This window comes from Pelobates fuscus, chromosome 6, assembly GCF_036172605.1.
Source record: "Pelobates fuscus isolate aPelFus1 chromosome 6, aPelFus1.pri, whole genome shotgun sequence".
In the NCBI taxonomy this organism is placed as follows: domain Eukaryota; kingdom Metazoa; phylum Chordata; class Amphibia; order Anura; family Pelobatidae; genus Pelobates; species Pelobates fuscus.
In genome coordinates this window covers 81,318,378-81,334,904 of record NC_086322.1, presented here as the reverse complement: position 1 = coordinate 81,334,904, position 16,527 = coordinate 81,318,378, and the positions used below count along the sequence as shown (strand labels likewise).

General features: G+C 39.8%; 1 protein-coding gene across 1 annotated transcript in view; it reads right to left on the bottom strand.

Annotated features, from left to right (window-relative positions):
• The window catches only part of RHOH (ras homolog family member H), a 44,609-nt gene extending 30,292 nt beyond the window's left edge, over positions 1–14,317 (bottom strand). Inside the window, exon 1 of the mRNA XM_063459920.1 lies at positions 14,134–14,317. The gene's annotated coding sequence lies outside the window, so the exon portion shown is untranslated. The remainder of the gene's footprint in view (positions 1–14,133) is intronic.
• Between the last annotated feature and the right edge of the window lie 2,210 nt (positions 14,318–16,527).

Sequence of the window (16,527 nt, the reverse complement as noted above, 5' to 3'; positions counted from 1 at the left end):
TCTAGTGTGCAAACAGAGAGCGTGCAGTGTAACATAGTGACAGTGTCTAGTGTGCAGAGAGCGTGCAGTGTAACATAGTGACAGTGTCTAGTGTGCAAACAGAGAGCGTGCAGTGTAACATAGTGACAGTGTCTAGTGTGCAAACAGAGAGCGTGCAGTGTAATATAGTGACAGTGTCTAGTGTGCAAACAGAGAGCGTGCAGTGTAACATAGTGACAGTGTCTAGTGTGCAAACAGAGCGTGCAGTGTAACATAGTGACAGTGTTTAGTGTGCAAACCGAGAGCGTGCAGTGTAACATAGTGACAGTGTCTAGTGTGCAAACAGAGAGCGTGCAGTGTAATATAGTGACAGTGTCTAGTGTGCAAACAGAGAGCGTGCAGTGTAACATAGTGACAGGGTCTAGTGTGCAAACAGAGAGCGTGCAGTGTAACATAGTGACAGGGTCTAGTGTGCAAACAGAGAGCGTGCAGTGTAATATAGTGACAGTGTCTAGTGTGCAAACAGAGAGCGTGCAGTGTAACATAGTGACAGTGTCTAGTGTACAAACAGAGAGCGTGCAGTGTAATGTAGTGACAGTGTCTAGTGTAAAAACACAGAGCGTGCAGTATAATATAGTGACAGTGTCTAGTGTACAAACAGAGAGCGTGCAGTGTAATGTAGTGACAGTGTCTAGTGTGCAAACAGAGAGCGTGCAGTGTAATATAGTGACAGTGTCTAGTGTACAAACAGAGAGCGTGCAGTGTAATATAGTGACAGTGTTTAGTGTCACAAACAGAGAGCGTGCAGTGTAACATAGTGACAGTGTCTAGTGCACAAACAGAGAGCGTGCAGTGTAATGTAGTGACAGTGTTTAGTGTCACAAACAGAGAGCGTGCAGTGTAACATAGTGACAGTGTCTAGTGCACAAACAGAGAGCGTGCAGTGTAATGTAGTGACAGTGTTTAGTGTCACAAACAGAGAGCGTGCAGTGTAACAAAGTGACAGTGTCTAGTGCACAAACAGAGAGCGTGCAGTGTAATGTAGTGACAGTGTCTAGTGTGCAAACAGAGAGCGTGCAGTGTAATGTAGTGACAGTGTCTAGTGTAAAAACAGAGAGCGTGCAGTATAATATAGTGACAGTGTCTAGTGTACAAACAGAGAGCGTGCAGTGTAATGTAGTGACAGTGTGTAGCGTGCAAACAGAGAGCGTGCAGTGTAATGTAGTGACAGTGTCTAGTGTGCAAACAGAGAGCGTGCAGTGTAATATAGTGACAGTGTCTAGTGTACAAACAGAGAGCGTGCAGTGTAATATAGTGACAGTGTTTAGTGTCACAAACAGAGAGCGTGCAGTGTAACATAGTGACAGTGTCTAGTGCACAAACAGAGAGCGTGCAGTGTAATGTAGTGACAGTGTTTAGTGTCACAAACAGAGAGCGTGCAGTGTAACATAGTGACAGTGTCTAGTGCACAAACAGAGAGCGTGCAGTGTAATGTAGTGACAGTGTTTAGTGTCACAAACAGAGAGCGTGCAGTGTAACAAAGTGACAGTGTCTAGTGCACAAACAGAGAGCGTGCAGTGTAATGTAGTGACAGTGTCTAGTGTGCAAACAGAGAGCGTGCAGTGTAATGTAGTGACAGTGTCTAGTGTAAAAACAGAGAGCGTGCAGTATAATATAGTGACAGTGTCTAGTGTACAAACAGAGAGCGTGCAGTGTAATGTAGTGACAGTGTGTAGCGTGCAAACAGAGAGCGTGCAGTGTAATGTAGTGACAGTGTCTAGTGTACAAACAGAGAGCGTGCAGTGTAATATAGTGACAGTGTTTAGTGTCACAAACAGAGAGCGTGCAGTGTAACATAGTGACAGTGTCTAGTGCACAAACAGAGAGCGTGCAGTGTAATGTAGTGACAGTGTTTAGTGTCACAAACAGAGAGCGTGCAGTGTAACATAGTGACAGTGTCTAGTGCACAAACAGAGAGCGTGCAGTGTAATGTAGTGACAGTGTTTAGTGTCACAAACAGAGAGCGTGCAGTGTAACAAAGTGACAGTGTCTAGTGTACAAACAGAGAGCGTGCAGTGTAATGTAGTGACAGTGTCTAGTGTGCAAACAGAGAGCGTGCAGTGTAATGTAGTGACAGTGTCTAGTGTGCAAACAGAGAGCGTGCAGTGTAATGTAGTGACAGTGTCTAGTGTGCAAACAGAGAGCGTGCAGTGTAATATAGTGACAGTGTCTAGTGTACAAACAGAGAGCATGCAGTGTAATGTAGGGACAGTGTCTAGTGTACAAACAGAGAGCGTGCAGTGTAACATAGTGACAGTGTCTAGTGTGCAAACAGAGAGCGTGCAGTGTAATGTAGTGACAGAGTCTAGTGTGCAAACAGAGAGCGTGCAGTGTAACATAGTGACAGTGTCTAGTGTGCAAACAGAGAGCGTGCAGTGTAATATAGTGACAGTGTCTAGTGTGCAAACAGAGAGCGTGCAGTGTAATATAGTGACAGTGTCTAGTGTGCAAACAGAGAGCGTGCATTGTAATATAGTGACAGTGTCTAGTGTGCAAACAGAGAGCGTGCAGTGTAATATAGTGACAGTGTCTAGTGTGCAAACAGAGAGCGTGCAGTGTAACATAGTGACAGTGTCTAGTGTGCAAACAGAGAGCGTGCAGTGTAACATAGTGACAGTGTCTAGTGTGCAGAGAGCGTGCAGTGTAACATAGTGACAGTGTCTAGTGTGCAAACAGAGAGCGTGCAGTGTAACATAGTGACAGTGTCTAGTGTGCAAACAGAGAGCGTGCAGTGTAATATAGTGACAGTGTCTAGTGTGCAAACAGAGAGCGTGCAGTGTAACATAGTGACAGTGTCTAGTGTGCAAACAGAGCGTGCAGTGTAACATAGTGACAGTGTTTAGTGTGCAAACCGAGAGCGTGCAGTGTAACATAGTGACAGTGTCTAGTGTGCAAACAGAGAGCGTGCAGTGTAATATAGTGACAGTGTCTAGTGTGCAAACAGAGAGCGTGCAGTGTAACATAGTGACAGGGTCTAGTGTGCAAACAGAGAGCGTGCAGTGTAACATAGTGACAGGGTCTAGTGTGCAAACAGAGAGCGTGCAGTGTAATATAGTGACAGTGTCTAGTGTGCAAACAGAGAGCGTGCAGTGTAACATAGTGACAGTGTCTAGTGTACAAACAGAGAGCGTGCAGTGTAATGTAGTGACAGTGTCTAGTGTAAAAACACAGAGCGTGCAGTATAATATAGTGACAGTGTCTAGTGTACAAACAGAGAGCGTGCAGTGTAATGTAGTGACAGTGTCTAGTGTGCAAACAGAGAGCGTGCAGTGTAATATAGTGACAGTGTCTAGTGTACAAACAGAGAGCGTGCAGTGTAATATAGTGACAGTGTTTAGTGTCACAAACAGAGAGCGTGCAGTGTAACATAGTGACAGTGTCTAGTGCACAAACAGAGAGCGTGCAGTGTAATGTAGTGACAGTGTTTAGTGTCACAAACAGAGAGCGTGCAGTGTAACATAGTGACAGTGTCTAGTGCACAAACAGAGAGCGTGCAGTGTAATGTAGTGACAGTGTTTAGTGTCACAAACAGAGAGCGTGCAGTGTAACAAAGTGACAGTGTCTAGTGCACAAACAGAGAGCGTGCAGTGTAATGTAGTGACAGTGTCTAGTGTGCAAACAGAGAGCGTGCAGTGTAATGTAGTGACAGTGTCTAGTGTAAAAACAGAGAGCGTGCAGTATAATATAGTGACAGTGTCTAGTGTACAAACAGAGAGCGTGCAGTGTAATGTAGTGACAGTGTGTAGCGTGCAAACAGAGAGCGTGCAGTGTAATGTAGTGACAGTGTCTAGTGTGCAAACAGAGAGCGTGCAGTATAATATAGTGACAGTGTCTAGTGTACAAACAGAGAGCGTGCAGTGTAATGTAGTGACAGTGTCTAGTGTGCAAACAGAGAGCGTGCAGTGTAATGTAGTGACAGTGTCTAGTGTGCAAACAGAGAGCGTGCAGTGTAATGTAGTGACAGTGTCTAGTGTGCAAACAGAGAGCGTGCAGTGTAATATAGTGACAGTGTCTAGTGTACAAACAGAGAGCATGCAGTGTAATGTAGGGACAGTGTCTAGTGTACAAACAGAGAGCGTGCAGTGTAACATAGTGACAGTGTCTAGTGTGCAAACAGAGAGCGTGCAGTGTAATGTAGTGACAGAGTCTAGTGTGAAAACAGAGAGCGTGCAGTGTAACATAGTGACAGTGTCTAGTGTGCAAACAGAGAGCGTGCAGTGTAACATAGTGACAGTGTCTAGTGTGCAAACAGAGAGCGTGCAGTGTAATATAGTAACAGTGTCTAGTGTAAAAACAGAGAGCGTGCAGTGTAATGTAGTGACAGTGTCTAGTGTGCAGTATAATATAGTGACAGTGTCTAGTGTACAAACAGAGAGTGTGCAGTGTAATATAGTGACAGTGTCTAGTGTGCAAACAGAGAGCGTGCAGTGTAATGTAGTGACAGTGTCTAGTGTGCAAACAGAGAGCGTGCAGTATAATATAGTGACAGTGTCTAGTGTACAAACAGAGAGCATGCAGTGTAATGTAGGGACAGTGTCTAGTGTACAAACAGAGAGCGTGCAGTGTAACATAGTGACAGTGTCTAGTGTGCAAACAGAGAGCGTGCAGTGTAATGTAGTGACAGAGTCTAGTGTGCAAACAGAGAGCGTGCAGTGTAATATAGTGACAGTGTCTAGTGTGCAAACAGAGAGCGTGCAGTGTAACATAGTGACAGTGTCTAGTGTGCAAACAGAGAGCGTGCAGTGTAACATAGTGACAGTGTCTAGTGTGCAAACAGAGAGCGTGCAGTGTAATATAGTAACAGTGTCTAGTGTAAAAACAGAGAGCGTGCAGTGTAATGTAGTGACAGTGTCTAGTGTGCAGTATAATATAGTGACAGTGTCTAGTGTACAAACAGAGAGTGTGCAGTGTAATATAGTGACAGTGTCTAGTGTGCAAACAGAGAGCGTGCAGTGTAATGTAGTGACAGTGTCTAGTGTGCAAACAGAGAGCGTGCAGTATAATATAGTGACAGTGTTGAGTGTGCTAGAGAGTGTGCAGTGCAACAAAGTGACAGTTTTCTAGTATTATATGAAGAAAACGAAAAGAATTAACCTAGGGCCAAAATTTAGATATCACAAGGTAGAGGGCACAAAAAAGGGGGGGTAACCCCTAAATGGTGAATATCATATGGAGAATAATGAAAATAAAAAAATGCCATTCTACCTGTGTATAATTTACTGAGAAGATTGTAGGCTTAAAAAGTAACTTTTAATAAATAAATCTAAAATAAAAATATATTAAAGAAAAATAATAATATGAACAGCAGGAGTGAGTGGAGACTATACAGCGAGTAAAACTCTGTGACTACTTATACAAACTGTAAAAGTGTATACATAATACTAATGCTGAAGCAATATAGTTTTGCTATAATATAACATCAGGGTATTCCCAAGTAATAGAAGTGATACTGTATTATATATCACTAATAGCTGTAACAAGAGGGGGGAGATAAGACGACTGCTAAACCAGTGCTGTCAATAGTTAAAAGATTTATGGATAAATAAATCCCTACATGATAGTACAACTAACGACATGGGTTAGCTCCACATACAATAATTGATAATGTTCTATGGTGCTTAACCTCTGAAAGATCCAAGATAATGGTTCAGCTAAGACAGATTTCTGACAGATGGCAATTAGCCAGTTAAATATCACAAAAGCTGCCTAGATCATAGCAGCGTATTTATAATAAATTAAAGGTTGCTGTCAAGCAGTAAAGTGTAAAATAAGGGGTTGCTGACCTGGCTCCGTTTTTTCTGCAAGATACCTAGCAGTATATTCTAGTGTAACAACGGCTGCCTGCACTGAATGATGTTAACTTATGCTTTACCACAGTGGAGCACAAAGTAGTAGCTCACCTGTGAAGGACTGCTGACAGGCAGCAGTTAACCGGTTAAAAGTCACACAAGTTGCCTAAGTGCTAGCTGCATCTAAATAATAGGTCAACGTATAAAGAGAGGGTTTACAAACAGTTTTGGACAGGTTGCCTACGTAGTAGAAAATATACAGACAGTGACAGAGGAAGGCGTATAGAATAAAGATTCCTGAGTCTTGTGCCTTCGAGGGCACCCCTTAATAAAATGCCTGGTCTTATCAATCTCCCCCCATAAACATAATAAAGGAAAAAGAAAGAGAAATAAAGTATGTACAGAGAACACAAAATTAGTGTTAAGAGTCTCCAATATGCACTCCTGAGATGCTGGACATGATAGAACTTGATGTCAGTAATTTAGCAATTGATAAGCAGAGAGTTAGGTGCCGACACCAATAATGTGTCAGTATGTGTCCAGAGCCCCTGGCGTGCACGTTTTTTGCCAGTGAAGCTCATCTTATGCATCAGATGATTTATTATAAATATGCTGCTATGATCTAGGCAGCTTTTGTGATATTTAACTGGCTAATCGCCGTCTGTCAGAAATCTGTCTTAGCTGAACCATTATCTTTGATCTTTCTGAGGTTAAGTACCATAAAACATTATCAATTATTGTATGTGGAGCTAACCCATGTCGTTAGTTGTACTATCATGTAGGGATTTATTTATCCATAAATCTTTTAACTGTTGACAGCACTGGTTTAGCAGTCGTCTTATCTCCCCCCTCTAGTTACAGCTATTAGTGATATATAATACAGTATCACTTCTATTACTTGGGAATACCCTGATGGTATTTTGTAGCACAACAGTATTGCTTCAGCATTAGTGTTATTATGTATACACTTTTACAGCTTGTATAAGTAGTCACAGAGTTTTACTCGCTGTATAGTCTCCACTCACTCATGCAGTTCATATTATTATTTTTCTTTAATATATTTTAGATTTATTTATTAAAAGTTACTTTTTAAGCCTACAATCTTCCCAGTAAATCATACACATTATTCTCTATGACAGTTTTCTAGTATATTACAGAAAGTAAATGATTGAATATAGCGTTACAATCCTAGTGTACTACAGAAAGTGCACTGTGTAACATATTGACAGCATACTGCTAGTTTTTAAATAGTGGTAGCTGCTTTGTGTACTACAGGGAATACAATGAGTAAAAAGCTTTATATATGTATAGGTACAGATAATCACTATTGAATTTTTGGTATCAAATATATACGATCTGTATAATAGTGAGCTACAAAAAGTGCATGCTTCAATTAATGAACCTGCGATATCAAATACATAAATTATTTTGATCCTAGGAAATTTACTGGTCAACCTTTTTTTTTTTTTTTTTTTTTTAAACAACGATATTGTAACAACTGAAATTGTGCTGCTTACTGATAATGGAACTGCTAAAATAAAGTATTGAACCTTCGTTCATAGTGCGTGTATTTTACAATCAGTAAATAAAAATTGGATATTTGCATAATCAATGGTGATGGTAAACCACGTTGGGATATTTTACTCAAAGTAAAAGATTAGATTTAAAAAAAAAAAAAAAAAAAAAAAAAGGTTAACAACACATCAGATCATGAATAACTAGTAACAAAAGTTTCTAAAACATAAAATTTGAAAATAATTAATAGACATAGTAAACATCTCTGTAAGAACACAGCTTTTCTTAATAATGCATTAAGTGTCCTGAACCTACATAGTCTTCAGAGAGAATCAGTGGCCAACAGGAAACAAAGATTGCAATATTAGTCTAGTAAGCTATTTAACCAAAACAACTTCCTGAAGTAACTGTTCTCCTTTTATATCCAAGTCATGTCAGTGTCACGCAACATACGATGTGCATACATCATGTGTAGGTCCTCTATGTTCCACAAAGGCCTATACAAGCAGCTGCAGGGTAGCTGTGTGATTTCAAAATCTATAAAGAATTTTCCTAAATAACCAAAACCGGATCATTCAAACTATGGCCAGAAATCTTAATTTTCACTCTGCTTATACATTACTCAGCATTTGGAAGTTTAATTATACCAAATACTTGCAGGACCAGAGTTCTGGAGCAATCACCATATTAACCAATAGAATAATTTGGTGATTTTGCAACGTTTTGAAATGAGGGTATACCACCTCCCACACTTACATACTCCCACACTTACATGTTGTTATAACCTTTATAAATGTAAATTGTACTTCAATATGATGAGCCCCTGACAGATGCTCAAAACTTTGTGATGCCAATTTTTTTCTATCACTTACAGAATGTCTCAAGTTGTGTTTAACAGTTCTGTTAAATACACCTTATATAATGCAGACATTATGTCAGATTTCAATTTTAAGCCGCAAACATGCTTATAAGTATCTACACTGTTCCAATGCACAATGATCACTTGATTTGCAATGTAACGAGAACAACATTTAGGCAAAAGTGTCATTAGTTCCAAAAGAAATTAAGAAATGCTAGCCTTGTATACGCAGGAAGTATATTAAATGATATGTGCTTCATGTGTAGAAAGATATGAAATATGATTTTGTTCATCAGGTTTTACACCCAGGGAACAAGTTATTATTAGCGGGATGTCAAAATCATTACTATATGAGATTTAATTATTTAAGTCATATTATATCCTGGTAACTAAATCCTTCTAAAGTGCAATAAATAACACAAGACCAAACTATGGCAGGCTTCCATAGTGTATATTGTATTCTGTAATATAGTACTTAGACTGTGGGCCACATTATATTGTATGAGCTCACGTGTGTAATTTTATTTTAATTTTTTTAAATATACATTGTAATTTTTGAACTGTCACTACATATATTCTACAGACATACAATGTAAAAAGAGAAGTGCTTATGCACATAAGGTGACAGGGTGATACATCAGACATAGTACCATTCAGTCCAAGTTTACCGCAATCAGAAAAAGTCCTCTGGACATGGTCATATAATCTCAAGAGACAGTTTGCTTAAAGAAAAATACTCCAGAGTCTATCAACGTTTTATACGGTGTCTCTGGCGTAGACAGAACAATTAAGGTACATGCATATATTTATCAGTATAACAAAAAGAGTACAAAAAAAAAAAAACTTACTTTATAATACAGAAATAACATAACAGTTACAAAGCAATCAACATTCTAAGACGACATGAGCGCTGCTATAGTGACGCACTAGAGATACGGAAAAATAAGCCATCCAGAAATGTCTATAAAATTATCATAGGAACATTATGAGCATACACGGTCAAACAACTCTATTATGGATATATTTATTTCCTGTATGTTTACAGTTAATTGTGTCATGGGAAGTGATGGAATTGGTTCTGTATTGGCTCATACCCTTTCATCTGGCACAGTCTGGCCCAAAGCCTGTTTTTACTGTTTAGAAAAACATGGGCCCTTGGAGATTAATGTTACATTATGCATAACGTCACACATCTCCCTCCATAACTAGGTATCACTTCTCTTTTTTTATTGTCACAATGAAAACAGCAAATTCATCCGTGCCAGCTTAGACATGAAATATAGATTGCATGTAAGAACTGTTATTAGAAGCAGACTTCAAATCTTAGGAACGTTGAATTAACTGACTTGTGAAGATGGTGATGTTCCATTTTGTCCAAGAGGTCAGCGTAGGTGTGGTTAATAGATGACATTCAAGGTCAAATCTGGTGCTATTTTGCAACAAAGTGCTAAATAATGGAAGCAATCACCATGGAAACCGATAAAATGCCTCTTTAAGGGTCACTTTTGCTTCTCTACAATTTACACCGTTGAATAAAACACTAAGAATCCCTTATAACTTGTGTTAACCTTGTTTTCATGAGATGCACTTTTTAAAATTTAGGTTAAAAGATTAGCAACACATTGGGACTAAAGAACCAACGCACAAATGTAACCTCAAGCCCCAGGCGAGGGTCAGCGAGGAGCGGAGAAGCCCCTGACCACGGGGAAATACAAGAAGCGACGACCTAACTGGAAGCCAACTTCAATCAACCCCAGTTGAAAAACGGGACAATACTAGTTCTACAGGACATTCCACAATACCTCAGACTGCCCAAACCCCGACCAAGGGAAGGGTTCCACACACTCTGGAGCTCGAACACCCCTCCTACCCCCCCCCCCCCCCCCAGCCCCTGGGTTACAGGGGAATAGCAATTGATGGAGCCCACATATCACCCAAGCGGTCCTGCACTCACTAATGCCTAACACTAGCAACGTCACAACCAGACGGAACAGATAGGCTGCCTCCACAGGCTTCTCAACGGGCATATACGGACTCATCTTAGCCATACCCTTTTTAGCTCGGACCTAACACACACAACTAGACCACCCACGAATAGACCTCACCTAGCGAGTCACCCCATGACAGAAGCCTACACGACCATTCCATAGGAACACACACTAAGCCCTGTTCCACACACGGGGAAATACCCCAGGAATATCGCCTGGTAGAGGACACAAACGAACACCAGTCTCAATAGACCCGGTGCTTAATGCACACCAACACGACCAGGCCAAGATAGTGGTGACAACGTCTACAGAGTGACTCATACACTCCTTTTAGATAGCGACTACACACCGTTACAACCCAGTAGCCCTGCCATAACTAAAAACATGTGCCAAACTGTATCTTCAATATACTTCACCGGTACCATGTTATACCGTTGATTTTTTGCTATGACCATTGCGGCAAAAGTTTGTAAAATCAATACATTTTGCACAGAAAATAAAGAATTAAAAAAAAATAAAAAAATAGATTAGCAAATGACATCAAAATCCAGTTCAGACAAGGCAACACGAGGGCACACATTGTACATGAACAGGAGAAATAGAAACATTGTTTATCTGTATGCTTTCAATATGATGATTGCCAGGTGCAAAGGGCAGAGCTTATAACAATGATTGACAGGGAGATAGGAGGGGAGCACCACACTGTAACATAAACGTTTTATTTTATTTTTTATGCCTAGAAAAACAGATTTTTTAAATGAAGGGATAAGTTAATATTAAACATTCAGGGAAATTACAATTCTCCTGTAACATTTGTCACTTTATCAAAAACAACGCCTGTTAAACCTTGATAAATATTGGCCACTTTTGCAAATTTACTCAAGGTACGGCCAATATCAACTCCATTTAGAACTTTGACTCATTTTGTAGTGGGCTTTGGCAAAGCACAGCCTATGCCAGTCATGATAACCGAACAGTGTGGATGCATATACTCATTATCACTCTAACCCTGCCAATGTCTCTGTAATACAATCTGTGGCCCAATCCTATGTTTATCACAGCTCTAGAAAAGATTAGAAAACAAGCTCACGATAACACTAGGCCAACAGTTTGCAGATGTTGTTACTAAACAGAATATCAGTCCGTTAATTCCTCTGTCAGCTGGCGAGCACTGAAGAAGCAGATGTTTGTAACTACTACCGAAAAAAAAGACTTTCAACGCCATACGATAGACTATACAACATACTACATAGTTGAGTGAATAGGACAAGCTAACCACATTGAGAAAAAAAAACAGTATTTTATTTTAACAACATGAAATGAATAACTTAAAGAAACATGAAAAATGATATTGCACATATTAAATCGAGACTGATGTACTCATCGGTATACCAAAAAAAAAAAATCATATCAGTATATTCTTTAGTTTGACCCGGTACCAACCTCAAAATCTTACAATATCTTAACTGAGTTTGTATCCAACTTCTTCTCAAAGGACATGCCTGAGATGACCATTTTTGGAAATATTATATTATTTTTCCCAAAATATAACTTTATTTTATGTCCTCCAATATATTATTTCATTATGTTTTTTTACATTGCTAGACACATCCATAATTGCATTATATATTTTCTGTTATCATTGTTCTTTAAAAAAAAAAATAAATAATATTTTTCTAATCATTGGTGTATAGAATAAAGTATAGCCGGACACTATAAGATTGGTAACTATAAAATGACAAAAAAATAATAATTAAGGGTAGACTCAATTATTTTGGAAGTGGCGAGGACAATGCAAAGAGGACGTTTCTTCACAACTCATTAGTAACAAACAAAATGTTTACAATAAAAAATTACATTTAAATATTTATTAAAGTAAACTTTTTTTAAGTATTGCCGGAATTCAGAAATTACTGTAGTTTGCGTGACTTTTTCTGCTAGAAGAGTCACATTTGCTATTGGCAATAAAAAAAAAAAAATGCATTAAAAAATGCGTTAATGTAGTATTTGTTAGAGCTATTCATTCTCTACAAGGGTTTGTACAGTTTATTTTACAGAATTTATATTTGAAAATTTAACAGTGATTAGAAAATATTTTGTTCTGCTTTTTTGGAATAAAATGTCAATAAACTTAATTTTGATATCTCAAATGATGTATTATTTGTGCCTACATTTATTGATAGTGGAATATTTTGGCAATGACAGCCAATCGTCAATGCATACGGAATCACTGACCTTTGTGGAAACAAAGCTCATCACACCTATTACGTGGTCACACTTACTCTGTATCCAAATAATTACAGAGATCATATTGTCCTGTTCTCTACTATTGAGTGCTTTTCCATTTATCAGTGTCCAAACGACCCAAAAACCAGCTTGAATTCTGCTATAATATTGACAGAACAGAGAAGACACAGATTGGAATGTTAAACCTCCATTTTTCGTACTGTGCATAAAATAACTCCTAATCTTTGCTTAATAAAATAATGAACTCCTTTTGTGTAACAACTTGCATCAGAATCACTGGTTGCCATTTAATAATACCATTTTTATTATAAAGCACAAGAAAACAAAACAGTAGTTTCTGAGCAGGTACGCTATGTGTACAGGAACGAGAAACGACGAGGGCTTACTTGAACAACTTATATTTATAAAAATTGTGCCCAGATAAATATATATAAACATACAGGGCATACTCCATCCACAATGAGGCTTAAAGGTTGATTTAATTAAACAAATCAAAGCAATTCAAAGTCAAGGCAGGGGTGAAATATGAAAGATTTTGTTCCTAAACAAGGCCAAGGCAGCTCCCGTCAGTACAAAGGGAAATTTCTGCTCATTTGCTCATTTCTTCGGCTCTTGAAAGGTTAAAAAGCAATCTTTTGGGGCCCCAGAAGGTGCAGTGGTATAATCAATATTTCTGTTAGTTAAGCATATCAATAAATTCAAAAAGACATAATAAACGTGTTCCTGAAACATTGTACACAATAGAATATACTAACTGGCTCTATTATTTTGGCTTAGAATTGACAACTAAAAATTGCGATGAACGCATTTCTGAAACTCAACCCTTTTCTAGTCTAACCCAACCCACTTTGGATATCATTTTGATTTTATTGCGTTCTGGTGGTATGAAATACATATTTAGTAGCCAGCGTTGACGATGGCGCAAGGCTATTTTACACCGTCTTCTTCCACGTTTTTACAGTTAATACTTTAATGCAATTTAAAATAACATGTTTCGAAACACTGGATTAATACAGTTTATCCAACATACACGTCACCTGCTTCCAAACCATCCCAAATTTAAGTGGAAAAAAAGTAACGTGAATGCCTATGTTGTTCTACTTACCTATAAAAAATGGCTTCTTATGGCTGCATCTCATAAGCACTCTATATATATTCAATGCCTCCTCATAATGATAGAAAAGCATATTTGCTCCAAGTTAACCTTAATGGTGCCACTAAAACATTGTGCAATATATGCTATGTATGTTAACATTTTAAAGTTAAAATCTCACATAACATTGTTATACCGATGGCAGTGACACAGTTAGTGACATGCTGCTTCACAGTGTTGTTTATATTGTACGCAGGTCGAAGTTATGGTGGATATAATTACGTTAAGGTTAATAAATAAGATGTGGCTGATTCATATAGTATAAAAGATAAATAGAGATCATGCAGCATTTAAATATGTTCTATGATATTTGTTAATTCCGCTCATTTCCTGAATTGCTGGATATTCCATAAAGAGGGCAATTTATATATCCTCAGTTAGGCCTTCCGATCTAGCTGTGTCGTAAGAGGGTGATCAGCTCGTTTGAAAGCTAGGGAACAAAATATGTTCTACAGAAACTTCCAACCACTAATGAGTTATTAAACGTAGACAATCTCAGATTGTTTTTAGCTTACTAAAAATGAATATAAATAAGCACCTTACCCAAGGTCGGAGAAGCTCAGGATCACAAAGCAAGAGGTCTTCCTCTTTAGAAGATGATGTCCAAGTCATCACGTGGATGTACCAAGCTGGTCCAGAGTAGCTGTTTACACAAAGGGAACAAGTGCAAGTGCTTGAAGATGTCTGAGGGGCTTGCAGCGAGGAGGGGAGAGAAAGAGGAAGAAGCCGAGAGATGTGTCATCTGTGCTGTTTGATATTATGTATCTACGTATCCGCTTCCTGCTCTCAACAGTGAGTTTACACAGGCAGAGCAGGTTAATCTCCTGCTCTACTGAACAGGAGACAAGGTTGTAACAGCCTTGGAAGACATTGCTGTTTTGGCATCTAGAGTTACCACCAGGCTGAACGTCCAATTAACAAGGCGGACTATTTTATATTTGTACCCCACCAAACAGAATGATTAGTCATATCACACGGCTAAAGTGAACAAATGTGAAAGTGAGGGCGGAATACACATATGGGGTCTATATCGGTAATTATTAAAACTGTTAGATTTATTTATTTATATAAAGTAGGAATAGAAAGATAGGTCATTTCCAATATAGAACTCATTCATTGGTTCTTTTTTATTATTATTATTGTTGTTATTTTTTGCACTAGAGCTCCCAGGACTGGTTATTTGACAGGGAATTTTTGAAAAATTGCAAGAGAATTGCAAATGATCGAACGGTTCTCTAAATCAGGATGTTCGCCAGCTCAGCAACTTGGGCCTTTAATAATAATTATTGTAACTATTATTATTATTTATAAAGCATTACAGAGTCTGTGCGCGCTCTGAGCCAGGTTGGGAGGGAGGGGTGGATGCAGGGAGGAGATTTTGTTTTTGATTTTTTTTATATTCTTTATTTTAGTAGTGCATAGTTTAACAATCACATGTATGTAGACATTTCATAAAGTACAAAAGCAATTGCAAAAGGTAGAGACTTGACATGAAATGTTGGATAAACTGCACATTTTTGGTAATAAGATGAAACATCAAATACACAGTTCTCTCAAATGAAGCAAAATGAGGAAGACAAACTATAGCTTAGAACTGTAGAGAGATACAGGATGCTGAATACTGGGACCACTGGGTCTTGTAATATTAACTATGCCATGAAAGAGCATTTGGGGAACTATGAGCAAGTATAGCAGTGGAGGCATTGCAGACAACGATCAGGAGGTAAGCTGCCCGACTGCCAGCTATACTGTCCAGTCAGCCTATGCCTAGGGGTGGTAAGTCACTTTTTCTGCTGCCATCAGCTATCTCTTTTGGGGCCCCGCAGTCAGTACAAGCTTGTGTGTAGCATAGTGCCATTACCCGCTTGACGACTGCAGTACACCAAGCGGTAGCTTGCTTTTGTTTTCAGCGGATCTTGTGAAGCTGGTATAGCGGGTATAGGAAAGGCAGGATGCGTTGTGGGAGTGCATGCTTGTATGCCTGACATCGGATTGTGGAGGTGCGAGTGTAGGGCCGGAGGCGATGAAGTGCGGACCCCAGACGAGGCTGTCTCCTGCGTCCTCCTCTCCGTGGAACCCTTCCTTGAGCACGTGGGGGAGGCCCACTCTGGTGGCGCAGCCCAGCACAGTGGACCCGGTGTGCCTCAGGTCAGCTTATAAGCTTGGGGGTAAGTTCCCTTTCGGCAAGTTTAGCCCAGAAGGCAGCACAGATGCGGTCGAAATTTAGGAGAAGAGAGAATCCGTCAGTGAGGGTGACCGCGGGAACGTGTCTCCGGCTGTAGGGCTCATCGTGGTAGCCATCTTGGGAGATAGGTCTCAACCCTCTGGTTCAGCTGCAAGCTGTGTGTCAGCATGACCCCAGCACCAGTGGGGACCGGGATAACCCCCACCAGTCCAAAGGGGGGGGGGGAACAGGACCCTGAGCAAGCGGCTCCAATTCAAGGCTGGGGATCGCCCGTCTCCCTCACCTCTTGTGTGATTGCAGGCAGCAGGAGAGTCGAGCATGGGCAAAAATCGCCTGTTACGGTAAAATAGTCGCGGAGAGGCTCTAGGGGGACTCCTCAAGATTGCATGCAGGATTTTCCCCCAGATATAGTGTAGTTTTCGTCGGTTTTAGCGCTGAGTAGGTTAATTTATTGAGGAGCTCCAGCACCATGCAACCGTCCTGATCGACTGTCAGGCCCCGCCCCAGGGAGGAGATTTTTAAGAGAAGAATAACTGTAATTGGAGGGCGGCAGGAGGGGCGGTCGGAGGGAGAGCCGGTAGGTAGGTGCGCTGCCTGAAAAGGGAGGAGCTTATTACATCGGTTACCAGTAATTTTTGCACAGAATTGTCATTAGGCAGCCTGAAACAAACCCCAAGCACAAACTGTAAATATCTCTGTATGTGCAACGTTTCAAGCAGAAGCCCAGTGCATACAGATTCCTTGCTCCATGA